The 12408-nt window shown below is 44.4% G+C and overlaps 1 protein-coding gene across 1 annotated transcript in view; it reads left to right on the top strand.

The window, feature by feature from the left end:
* BMP6 (bone morphogenetic protein 6) overlaps positions 1–12408 on the top strand; it is a 169093-nt gene that overhangs the window by 153605 nt on the left and 3080 nt on the right. The window lies entirely within an intron of this gene.

The raw sequence follows: 12408 nt of genomic DNA on the forward strand, positions 1-12408 counted from the left end.
ACGAGAGTGATGAGGACATGGACATTGATTTCTCCCTAACCGCGGGCCCCCGCGCATTGGAGCTCCTGCTGGTAATGAGGGAGGTTCTACCAACTGAACGCCGATTTTGGGCCTGGGAAACAAGCACAGACTGGTGGGACCGCATAGTTTTGCAGGTGTGGGACGATTCGCAGTGGCTGCGGAACTTTCGCGTGCGTAAGAGCACTTTCTTTGAACTTTGTGACTTGATTTCCCCTGCCCTGAAACGCCATAATACCAGGATGAGAGCAGCCCTCACAGTGGAGAAGCGAGTGGCAATAACCCTCTGGAAGCTTGCAATGCCAGACAGCTACCGGTCAGTCAGGAATCAATTTGGAGTGGGAAAATCTACTGTGGGGGCTGCTGTGTTGCAAGTAGCCAGAGCAATCATTAAGCTGCTACTACGAAAGGTTGTGACTCTGGGAAACGTGCAGGTCATAGTGGATGGCTTTGCTGCAATGGGATTCCCTGACTGTGGGGGGGTGATAGATGGAACCCATATCCCTATCTTGGCACCGGAGCACCAGGGCACCCAGTACATAAACTGCAAGGGTTACTTTTCAGTGGTGCTGCAAGCACTGGTGGATCACAAGGGACGTTTCACCAACATCCACGTGGGATGGCCAGGAAGGGTTCATGACGCTCCCGTCTTCAGAAGCACTGCTCTGTTTAAACAGCTGCAGCAAGGGACTTACTTCCTGGACCAGAAAATAACAGTTGGGGATGTTGAAATGCCTGTCGTTATCCTGGGTGACCCAGCCTACCCCTTGATGCCATGGCTCATGAAGCCATACACAGGCAGCGTGGACAGTGGTCAGGAGCTGTTCAACTACAGGCTGAGCAAGTGCAGAATGGTGGTAGAATGTGCATTTGGCCATTTAAAAGCCCGCTGGCGAATGTTACTCACTCGCTCAGACCTCAGCCAAACCAATGTCCCCTTTGTTATTGCTGCTTGCTATGTGCTCCACAATCTCTGTGAAAGTAAGGGGGAGACCTTTATGGCGGGGTGGGAGGCTGAGGCAAATCACGTGGCCGCTGATTACGCGCAGCCAGACACCAGGGCGATTAGAAGAGCTCACCAGGAAGCGGTGCGCATCAGAGAAGCCTTGAAAACGAGTTTCATCACGGGCCAGGGTACGGTGTGACTGTTGTGTTGTGTTTGTTTCCCCTTTATGAACCTCCCCCCCTTTATTGACTCCTCCTGTAAGCAACCCACCCTCCCCCTTCAGTTACAGCTTGCTTCTGGAAATAAAGTTACTATCGTTTAAAAAGCATGTATTCTTTATTAAAAGTCATTGCCTGTAAGCAACCCACCCTCCCCCTTCGATTACAGCTTGCTTCTGGAAATAAAGTTACTATCGTTTAAAAAGCATGTATTCTTTATTAAAAGTCATTGCCTGTAAGCAACCCACCCTCCCCCTTCGATTACAGCTTGCTTCTGGAAATAAAGTTACTATCGTTTAAAAAGCATGTAATTATAAAAAGAGGCAGAGAATTAACAAGGTATCTCGGGTGTGGTTTGGGAGGAGGATAGGAGGGAAGAAAAAGGCCATTAAGGACATTTCAATGTAATGACAGCCTTTTGGTTGGACTGTCCACGGGGGCGGAGTGGACGGATGCAGAAAACCTTCCCCCACGCGTTCTTACACATCTGCGTGTGGAAGATATGGAACATGGTGAGTACTGAGGGTGGTTAAAGATGGGCTGGAGCGGCACTCTGTGACCCCGCTGCTCTTCCTGAAGATCCACCAGACGTCGGAGGATGTCAGTTTGATCACGCAGCAGCTCCAGCGTTGCATCCCGCCACCGCTGATCTTCCTGCCTACACCTCTGATCTTCCTGCCGCCACCTCTCATCTCAAGCGTCTCTCCTATCCTCATGTTGGTCCCTCCTGTCCTCACGTTCACTGGCATCTTTCCTGTACTTTGCTACCACGTCCTTCCACTCCCCCAGATGAGCTCTTTCATTGCGGGTTACTGCCATGATTTCTGTGAACATTTCATCTCGTGTCCTCTTCTTCCTCCGCCTTATCTGAGCTAGCTTTTGGGATGGAGTAGGGAGGCTTGAAAAATTTGCAGCTGCATGAGTAGGGGAAGATAGTGATAGAAGGATTATAAAAGATACATTTCACAGAACAGTGGTTATACTCTTTCACAGTGAACAACACTGTTCACCTTACATAGCACATGTGATTTCACTACAAGGTCGCATTTGGATTCTTTTAGTATTGAGTGCCTGTGGCTGTGGTGTAACAGATCAACACAGACGCAGGTCCGGGCATCACAGTTCAGCTTGCATGCGGTCATGGTAAGGCATATAAAGAGGAATATAGCTTCTCCCTGTGCTACATCTTTAACAAGGAGCAGCAGACGCCAAACCCTAACACTGGAATTGCTTTACCCCTCCCCCCACCGCATGGCTGATATAATGGCAGATCACTGCTAATCACCCCCCCTTTCTCCTCCCACCCACCCCCCACCACGTGGCTGGTAGCTGGGAAGATTCCTGCAGGCCAAACGCTAAAAAGCTCAGCGCCATTAACCCTCTTTCCCTTCCCCCGCTTGGCTACCTGCAAGGAAGGATTTATTTTAAGCAACAGGCAAGCAGCCCAGTAGGAATGGCCATCTCTGTCCCCTTAATTAAATTCCTGAATTTCAACCAGGTTACCATGAACGATATCACTCTGCTGAGGGTAACAGAGCGAGATAAAGAACAGATGTTTCTTGAATGCCTGCAGTCACCGGGACCATACGCAGCTAGGCTTTGTCATGCAGTGATACCCAATTACTTGCTACATGCATGGCATGGTAAAGTGTCCTACCATGGTGGACGGAACAAGGCTGCCTTGCCCAGAAACCTTCTGCAAAGGCTTTTGGAGTACCTCCAGGACCGCTTCATGGAGATGTCCCTGGAGGATTTCCGCTCCATCCCCAGACATGTTAACAAACTGTTCCAGTAACTTTAATGCCTGCTAATGCATGCCAAGCCCTCATGGCAAATCAATCATTAAAAAACGCTTGCTTTTAAACCATGTTTTATATTTACAAAGGTACACTCACCAGAGGTCGCTTCCATGGCTTCACTGTCTGGGCTAGTGGCTTAGGAGGGCTGGGATGGTAATTCCGTCTGGGTCACAAAAAGCTCCTGGCTGTTGGGGAGAATGGAGTGCTGTGTGCTCTCTGCAAGCTCTTCCTCCTCTTCCTCCTTGTCATCTTCCCCCTCCGCTGAATCTTCATCCATGGTTGAGATTATAACCCCCACCTCGGAAATCACGGACAAGGGGGGGTACTGGTGGCGCAGCCCCCTAAAATTGCATTCAGCTCAGCGTAGAAGCGGCATGTTTTTGGCCCTGATCCGGATCTGCCGTTTGCTGTTTTGGTTTTCTGGTAGGCTTGTCTGAGCTCCTTCACTTTCACTCTGCACTGCACTGAGTCCCTGGTGTGGCCTCTCTCCATCATGGTACCGGAAATTTTTTCAAAAGTTTTTTCATTTCGTCTTTTGGAACGCAGTTCTGTTAGCACTGAATCCTCTCCCCATATAGTAATAAGATCCAGTACCTCTCGTGCGGTCCATGCGTGTGCTCTTTTTCTATTCTCAGGAGACTGCATTGTTATCTGTGCTGATGAGCTCTGCATAGTCACCTGTGCTGATGAGAGCTCCACGCTGGCCAAACAGGAAATGCAATTCAAAAGTTCGCGGGGCTTTTCCTGTATACCTGGCCAGTGCATTAGAGTTCAGTTACCTGTCCAGAGCGGCCACTGGTGCAGTGTGGGATACCGCCTGGAGGCCAATAACTTCGATTTGCGGCCACACTAACCCTAAATCGATATGCTAATATCGATTTTAGCATTACTCTCGTTGGGGAGGAGTACAGAAATTGATTTTAAGAACTCTTTAAATCGATTTAAAGTGCATTGTAGTGTGGACGGGTACAGCATTACATCGATTTAACGCTGTTAAAATCGATTTAACTGCGTAGTGTGGACCAGGCCTTAGAAACCTAAAAGCATGTACTAAAAGATGATCTGTAATAGGGTTGTAGCCATTATCATTACCATTAATGACAGTTAGGCCATCCATCAGCATGTGCAGGAGCTCTGATTTGGCTTCTTTCCCCTATTTTTCCACTTCAGTCAATCGGACTGGGATTTCCTCATAGACTTAGTATTTTCTTTGCAGGCTGGTAGGAGGATTGGGAAGTCTGTAGGCTATGGGGGAACCCATGGGTTTGCAGCTGCATTGTTTGAGGGAGGGCATTGCAAATCCCTTGCCTGTGCATTCCTGCTTCTGCCTCCCTTAAGGTCAAAAGCCAGTTTCCTTCTCAAAGAGCAACCCCCACCCACCCCAGACTATAAGCATCCCTTTGTAATAACCTACCCTGCCAATTCCAGTTACTTAAATAAAAGCAATGTTTATGTTACACAGATAATGAGCGAAATCCTAAACAAAGCCTAATCACTGTGAAAAGCTGAGGTAACATGACTGAAAGTTTACTTACAGGAATACAGGTTAGGTACAGTGACAGCTTTATATCTGAAAGTGAGAATGTTCTCAGCCAGTTGCCTCCAGCCCATTTGATGTTAGTGCGTGTGTGTGTGTGTGTGTGTGTGTGTGTGTGTGTGTGTGTGTGTGTGAATCCAAGAAGCTCTCTCTGGGGTCACTGGGGTCACTCGAGTGCATTAACATACTGGCATTTCATCAGCCCTGATAATCACAACTAGGTTGCATACTGTGCTGCAGCTCCACACCATGCAAGGCTGTATCCCCTTTAAGAAGCCACATCCAATCCCACAGGTATAATCATTGAACTTAGCTCCATTGGGACCAGCTTTAGTTCCTCAGTGACTGTTTGCAAAAGTATGTGTCATGCTTGTTCAGTAGGTTACCCTTGTGATCAGTTTGCCCCCAGTAATGTAAATAAGCACATCTTATTCATACAGATTTTAAAAGCAGTAGGCTCAGCCATTTAGCACAGAGTGTATAATTACTATATTCAGATTGAGCCAGGTGTTTCATTCCCTCTCAGTGATGATGTGAGGGCTGTTAATGTTTGTACAGCACATTTGAAACGTTAAGTGCCGAGTCTCATTCTAGAATTGGAAATTGGCTGATATTTCGTGCTGATGACATTTGAGGCAGAATAGACTCCACTTTCACTTCCATTAACTCTGCAGAGCTGGTTGACAAAAACAAGCTTTTACTACTTTAAAATCAGAAGATAGGATTCAAAGCCCCAGAGGGAGCAGATATATTGGGCAAAAGGGGGACGTTTTTACATAATTGCTTTTCTGACTATAACCACTCAGATTATAAAATGACAAAAGGAAAAAAAATAACTAGTCATTTTGTGGTTTCAAGTGCTTTTTTGAGCCCTTTAGCTCAAGCCAACTTTAATTTAAAACCTGGGGTTTGGCAGACTAGTAGTCAACAAGGTAATGTTGAACCTTTGTGGATTTTCAAAAAAAGGGGAAAAATTAAAACTGAGATGTTGGTTGGCTTATTTGAAAAAGAGAGAGAAATTCTTTCTAGCGTAGTACTGTTAGTCTATTGTTCCTAATCCAGGGTTGATTTAATAGCCTGTGTTAAGATGATAGAATCTAACGACTACACAGGGAGTGCTTTATGGTTTGGTCCATGATTAATAGTGAAAGGTTTAAAAGCTATGGTTTTATAAAATCTTTGCAATCATGCCTCTGCACTTTCCTCATGTATTGACATGCAGTGAGACTGGGAGAACTCCCATGGGTACAGAAGGAGAATGTAGCCCTGGATGTCACCCTAGGTGCTATATCAAACTTTGAGGGTTACCATCCCTGCCGGTTAAACTCTAATGGCTCTCAACAGTATTGAACCTCATGTAATTTCAGACTTTTTTTCTTCTTCTGCAAACTCTGTTACATGGATCTTTTTTTAAAGGCTTGTGAGGATAATAGAATAGGTAATTCACCAAACTAAGGCCTCTGGTTCAGCAAGGTACTTACTTACATGCGTAACTTTAAGCAGGTTTTAGTGACGTAAGTAGGTGACCAGTCCCATTGAAGTCACTAGGATGACTCGCCTGCTTAAAGTTAGGCACATGTTTTGAGCATCTTGCTGAATTAGGTGTAAATCCTTAAAGACTATGGTGTAAAGAAAAGACTATGGTGTAAATGGACCAAAGTTCAGGAGATTTCAGAGCCAAGGCTGCTTCCCCATCCTGTGCTCTCCTGAGATCTCTTAGCATTATGGAGCCTCCAATGTAAAGTACTGTCACATCTGGATGTAATGGTGAGTTCATGTCACTAGGCTGGTTCCTTCATGTCCATTTCCAGGGTAGTGTATTATCTTTGGGGTTGCTTTCTTCCTTTTATGATTCTCTTCTCATTCTCCCCTTTGGTTTCTCTGCTTCCTGGCACCCTCTTACCGCAACTTCTGATCAGTGTTTAAAAAGGCAGCTGAGAAATTGCCACGCCTGGTAAAGTTGATACATGCAACAACTCAGTCTTAACATGTTTTTGGTTTGGTGTCTTTATAGTGGATTGCACCTTTTCCCGTACTTACCCCCACTACTGGCAAGGAGCTTCTCAGTTTCAATCAGAGTGCATAATAATTTTGTCACATGCTTCTGACTCCTCAAGGCCCCAGTCCTGCAACTGATAGTTCGTGACGTGCACGGCTGTGTTGGCACTGAGCCCTATGAAATCAGTGGGGCTCCATGCAGGCACAGCAGTCTGCCCCGTGCTATCAAATACAGGATTGGGGCCTTCATGTGCTTTCTCTGATGTTCATATGTTGTTCAGGACTCAGTACCCAGGTGATGGGTAGGGTGTAAGAACCTAAACCGAATAAGAAAAGTGTTTTTTTTTTTCTCTCAAGAATATTAGTTCCCCTGTATTATAAACATGTTATGACTGACCTATAAAGCAGACCTGAATTTATGGGGAGAAAGTCGTAATGTACACAGATGTGTATTTGCTTTGACATGAGATCCTCCATCAATCTATGCTTGGGGCCAAACACTGTTCTTTTGCAGAAGAGAGGATGCACTGGCAGGGGCAGAGGGTGTTAAGGAATAAGTATTTTCTGTGTGCCAAGGCAGAGAACTGAACACCAGCTATTGCCTTAGAGCACTGGGGGCAAGGGTGGTCTGTCTGCATATCTGGCTGTTGGAGGGGCTTGCTTATCCTTTCATCTAAAACCAGATGATGTCAGGATCAGAGTCGAAAGCTAAGCAATTCACTTAACAGTATATTTAGGTCTGACTCCCGAAGACCATGCAGACACTAATTTTAACCAGAAGTTATGGTGACTGTCAGAAAGGTGTTTCTGCTGTCTGATCAGGGTCCTAATGAATTTATTCTGTAATGGATCTTCAGAGGCAAAGTGTTGTCTCTTTCTTCTTTCTGCAGAACAGTGTGTTATCATTAGAGGATCTCCATTAAGGTAATGCCCCCAAGACCTTCCTGAGATGGTAAATGGTCACACAGAAAGATTTTCTGGCTATTGCCAACAGTTCCCACTTTGAATTTAACCCATGTGCCACCCATTTGGGCATTCCTCTGTTTCAGGCACAGAGGTCACGAGGATCTCAAGGTAGGTACCCTCTGAGGCACATCAGAACATCAGGGAACTTATGTACAGTGCAGTGCCCTCCATGCCCCCAGCGCACAGCTCCTTTCCCGTTTGTGAGGAAAAATGCATGCATGTTTGAGAGCTGAATTTTGTACTTAATGCCTAGTGCATCACTAAATAAAAACAACAAATAAGGCTGGACATGTCCAGGATGGCACAGATGTATCAGCTTGTGAATAACATAATTGCCTTGCACTAGAATCTCCCATTAGTATAACATTCATCGATGTCAGACTGGAGGTGACTCTGTGAGAGAGAGAGAGACACGCAATGGAGAAAGCTGCATTACAGCTGGAGTGCCTTGCGTAGTCAGAACAGCTTGCACTTCTCCCACCTCCTCTCTGCTTCTGATCTGTGTGTGTCTGTGTGCGTGTACTTAAACCTGTCATCTTTTCTTATCCCACCCAAGCAGATGGCTTTCATGTTAAGTGGGTTATTATTAACTGCATGATCAGTTTACACCAGCTTTATCTAGGCAAATCACCTAAGTCAAACACTGAGAGAAAGAGGCTGGCCCAGAGACCTCTGTCAAAGCCATTTAGAAGCATGGTGGCAATTAATAATCCTGTGGAATCCAGTGAACTGGCACCTTGGGAGCAGTCAGAGTATTCTTAGAAGGATTAACCTCAGTAAATATTTATATATTCTCTGCCAGCACTTAACGTGGGAGAAGTTATAGGAAATCTAAGATTGGTGCATAAGTATTCGTAGGAGGAAGATCATTAGGGTCAGACTATATACTCCCTCCCGGTTAAACAACAAAAATGTCAGTGTCCAGCTTTAAAAGAGACATCTGTGCTCGCCAGAAAGTTGGTTTTGTGTTCAGCTTCTCTAGGGTTGAACTAAGGGAGCATTCAGTGCAAACAAGTCACCTCAACTCTGCTGTCTTGGAAGGTATTTTTAAATGAAGAATTGCTTCTTAAATTTCAGTTTGAGACAGAATAGCTTGCAAAGCGATAAAATACAGCACATTGGAAGTAATGAGTTGGCATTAACTATTAAACCACAGGGGCAGACTCACTAAACCTAAAGGGGACCTAGATGAACCCCCAAGAGCAGGGCCCCCAAATCATGTGGGTTTTAAGGTTTGATGAGACTCTGGCATAGAGGCCTATTTAGCTAACCATCCAAACGTCTAGCTACTTATTTAAAGCTTTCCTAATATATCCAAACCTGTGGATCTCTCTCTACCCTATGAAGGCCTGTCTTTCTGATCTGCAATTGGTAATGTGTGGCTCTGGGGCATAAGAGGGGAGTAGATCACTCCTGTATGTTTCAACTGTGAGTTCCGTATAAACTCTCAGGGCACTTTACAAACTATTCATCAAGCTTCACAACACACCACACGCTAAGAATATTATGTAAGTGGTGGAATCCTCAGTTTACAGATGAGGAACTGGGGCACAGAGGTCGAGTGATTTGCTCCAGGTCGCACAGCAAATTTAAGGCACAGCTGGGAGTAGAACCCAATCTGATGACTCTCAGTCTTGTGCTTTAGCTACAGGGCCCCCAGAAGGGAGGGGGTCGACCAATCCACTGTACGCTCAATCAAGAGGATCCACTCAATAGGTCTAGAGCTTCCAACCCCCTGATCCAGCCTTTAAACTGCCACTATTCAATAACAATTTGAGAATTGTTAGGTATTAGAACTTTTAAGTAGGGTGACCAGAGAGCAAGTGTGGAAAAATTGGTACAGGGGGTGGAGGGTAATAGGCGCCTATATAAAACAAAGTCCCAAATATTGGGACTGTCCCTAAAAACTTGGGACATCTTGTAACCCTAGTTTTACGTAGCATTATTTGTTTGATGTTCTAAAGAGACTAAAAAACAAATGATCCCTGCCCTGAAGTGCTTACTGGGCAAATTAGACAAACATAACATATGGAGATGAAAAAGTAAGAAGGCGGGATGAAAAAGTGAGTCCTAGACCGTGCACCTCCTAAATGTTCTGATATTTTAAAATAGAAACTAAGGGAGGGGAGCGTAGTGCGCTCAGGAACAGGAGCCATTGTTGGAGAGCAAGAGAAAATAGGTTTTAAAGAGAGAGGAAGATAGGGCAATTTGTGTTTGCAGGCAGGAGGTGGTTGTTTCAGGGACATGGATCAGATAACGTGTTATTGGTCACAGTAGGGTGACATAGATTTATAAACAATAAGTGAGGCATCATGTGGTGACGACCTCATCCAGTAAGAGAAAATTCAGGATGGCCTGTGCTTCACAGAAATTGTTTTGTTTGGCATGTCTTGCTTCTGCCCTCTCTTGCTTGAACTCTGCCGTTGTTCTCATTCATATTCTCTCACTCTTCCTGCCCTCCACCTTTTTACATTTGATTCAGACCCAGCTTCTATTTTTGACAAAAGGCAAGAATATGTTTTCATTTCTGTCCAGTCACAAAGATGGTGGCCTTCACGTGCTCAGCACCTCTTTTGTTACCAGCAGAAGCCCTGCAAATTTTTCCTAAGCAAAGAGCTTATTTCTCATTGAAGACTAATGCTGAGCCCCAAAATCATCTTAAAGCCCACCCCCTCTTTATAATATGTTAACTCAAAATCATTTTGTGGCTTGGTGTTTGCTCTTGGAAGACATTATTTCTACTGAGTCTGTCTGATTTGAAAAGAGACTTGCATAGAAACACCACCTCAGTCTTCACTATAACATGTTGCTGAAATAGTGTGTGTTTATTCTACAGAAGCCAGTTAGCAAACTCTGCTAACTTGATTAATTTTTTGAGTGAAGTGAAGCTATTGAATGTCTCAAATGTAATCCTTGAAGTAAAAAACCCAAACTGCATCTAAAAACAACTCTAGGTGGTTTGGAGGCTAGGTTTGTTTTGAGGTGTAGGGTTTTTGAGACCTCAGCATTAACAGGACCCAGCTGTAATGCTGTTGCCTTAATATCACTAGGATGTGCCTTTAGTATTCTAGTTTGTCTTTTGAATAAATATTTGCACTTGTAGTTTTTCAAACGTCTTCAGAGCCAAGAATACAGTAACTAAAAATATTTTTCTATCCCAGCTGCTGTGCATGGAAAGCTGCATTAGCCTTTCAGGCAGTGTTAGTGGACTGGAATTCAGAAGTCCTGTTTCAAATCCTGGGTCTACCACAGTTCGAATGTGTGACCTTGGGCACGTACGTCACTTAGGTGCTTTTGAAGATATTATTGTAAGTCTCATTGTCAAATATGCCTTAAACAGTTAGGAGTCAAAGACTTATTGAAAGTTAATAGGACTTAAGTGCCTAAGTAACTTCTGAAAATTTTAGCTAGTTTCTTTTTTCCTCAGTTTCTCATTTGTAAAATGGGGGAAATAGTGCTATTTTCCCTGCCCATCCTTAGCTGCTGTCCCAAAGTGCTTATAAGAGACATGCCAGACAGTCTTTTTACTGTGTTTTTTTGTACAGTGAGAGCTCAGACCAGAGCTGTTGTGCTGGGGCCTCTAGGTGCAACTGTTAGAAGAGGATTAAAATAGTACTGCATTTTTTATCCTTCTCTGTCCCTGAAACAAGCTGCATGTAGCCACAGGAGAAAGCAGGAGGCTCACTATTCCGTCGTGTGCATTTATTTTTTAATGAAAGAGTTAGCCATGTTGCTGTCTGGGCAGGGCTGGAACCTGAACTGCTCTGTCTCTCCAGGTAACTGGGGCAGCATAAAGTGTCCCAACCCTACATGGAAAAGTTAGGTCAGGTTCCATGGCTCATTCTGGCTTTCGTCATTGCTGAGATTTCTAGTTGCGAAGTTGGTTTGTGTGGTGGTGACTTTCAGTTGCTTCCAACCCAGGCTGGATTTGTGTTGGCAAGTTAGAAGAGAAAGGCCTCTCTGTCCGTGCTCGACTCCTCCATTCTCTTTTTGAGCGGCAGTTCCAGGCACTCACATGCTGAAAAGCACTTCTTACTAAATATACATGGTGAAACTCCACTGGAAATCAAAACCTGAATTTTGTAGAATCATTGCAAACCTCCTAAGTAGCCAAAATTGTTACACTACAGCTTGTGCCATTAAGATCAGTGTCTGCCACTCTGAAGGTGCAATTTGTTAGCAATTAGAACTTATTAAGTTCTTTAATTACCATGTCAGTTACAGCCTAGATGACACCTAACAAGAGCATTGTGAAGTTCAGAGAGTAGGCTGAATACCATAGTTGGAACAGTAATTTTCAGACCAAAGGTGAGATGGGGACTAAATTACTATTTCAGCCAAAGAGGCACTCTCTATCAAGTCTGGGTTTAGACACACAGGGGGGAGGGGGAAAACTTGTCTCTGCTGCTAGCCATAGTGTATCTGTTCAAGGACAGAGAACTACTGTCTCATGGCTTAGCAATCCTGGATATGCAAAGCAAATATGGATATGTTTGAAGTTGTGATTGACACATATAAAAATCATAATGGATGCAATTACTGTGTGATCTTGAATATTTTTTGAAATATGCTATAAAGTGCATAAACATATCTGCTAACCAGAAGCTCTAACAAGAAGGTAGCACAAAACAGGTGCTTACCAAGTCCTGTGTTTACTAGTGGGAACAGATACTTTTGAAAGTGTTTCACAGGGACAAGAGAATTTGGCACCACAGCTGAGCTTTTCAATTGAGCCTAAAGGAGTTAGGCACCCAAATCCCAATTTAGTGGGAACTGGGTGCCTGACTCCTCTGAAAAGCCCAATCCCAATTCTGTAATTTCTTCTCTTCAGTTGTTGAGGGTGTTCATCACCTTTCACAGTTCGGCAGTTAGTGCATCCACTACGTATCCAGTAGCTCTTTAGAATGATGCTATGATTGCCTAAAA

This window comes from Gopherus flavomarginatus, chromosome 2 (genome assembly GCF_025201925.1).
Source record: "Gopherus flavomarginatus isolate rGopFla2 chromosome 2, rGopFla2.mat.asm, whole genome shotgun sequence".
Taxonomy (NCBI): Eukaryota; Metazoa; Chordata; order Testudines; family Testudinidae; genus Gopherus; species Gopherus flavomarginatus.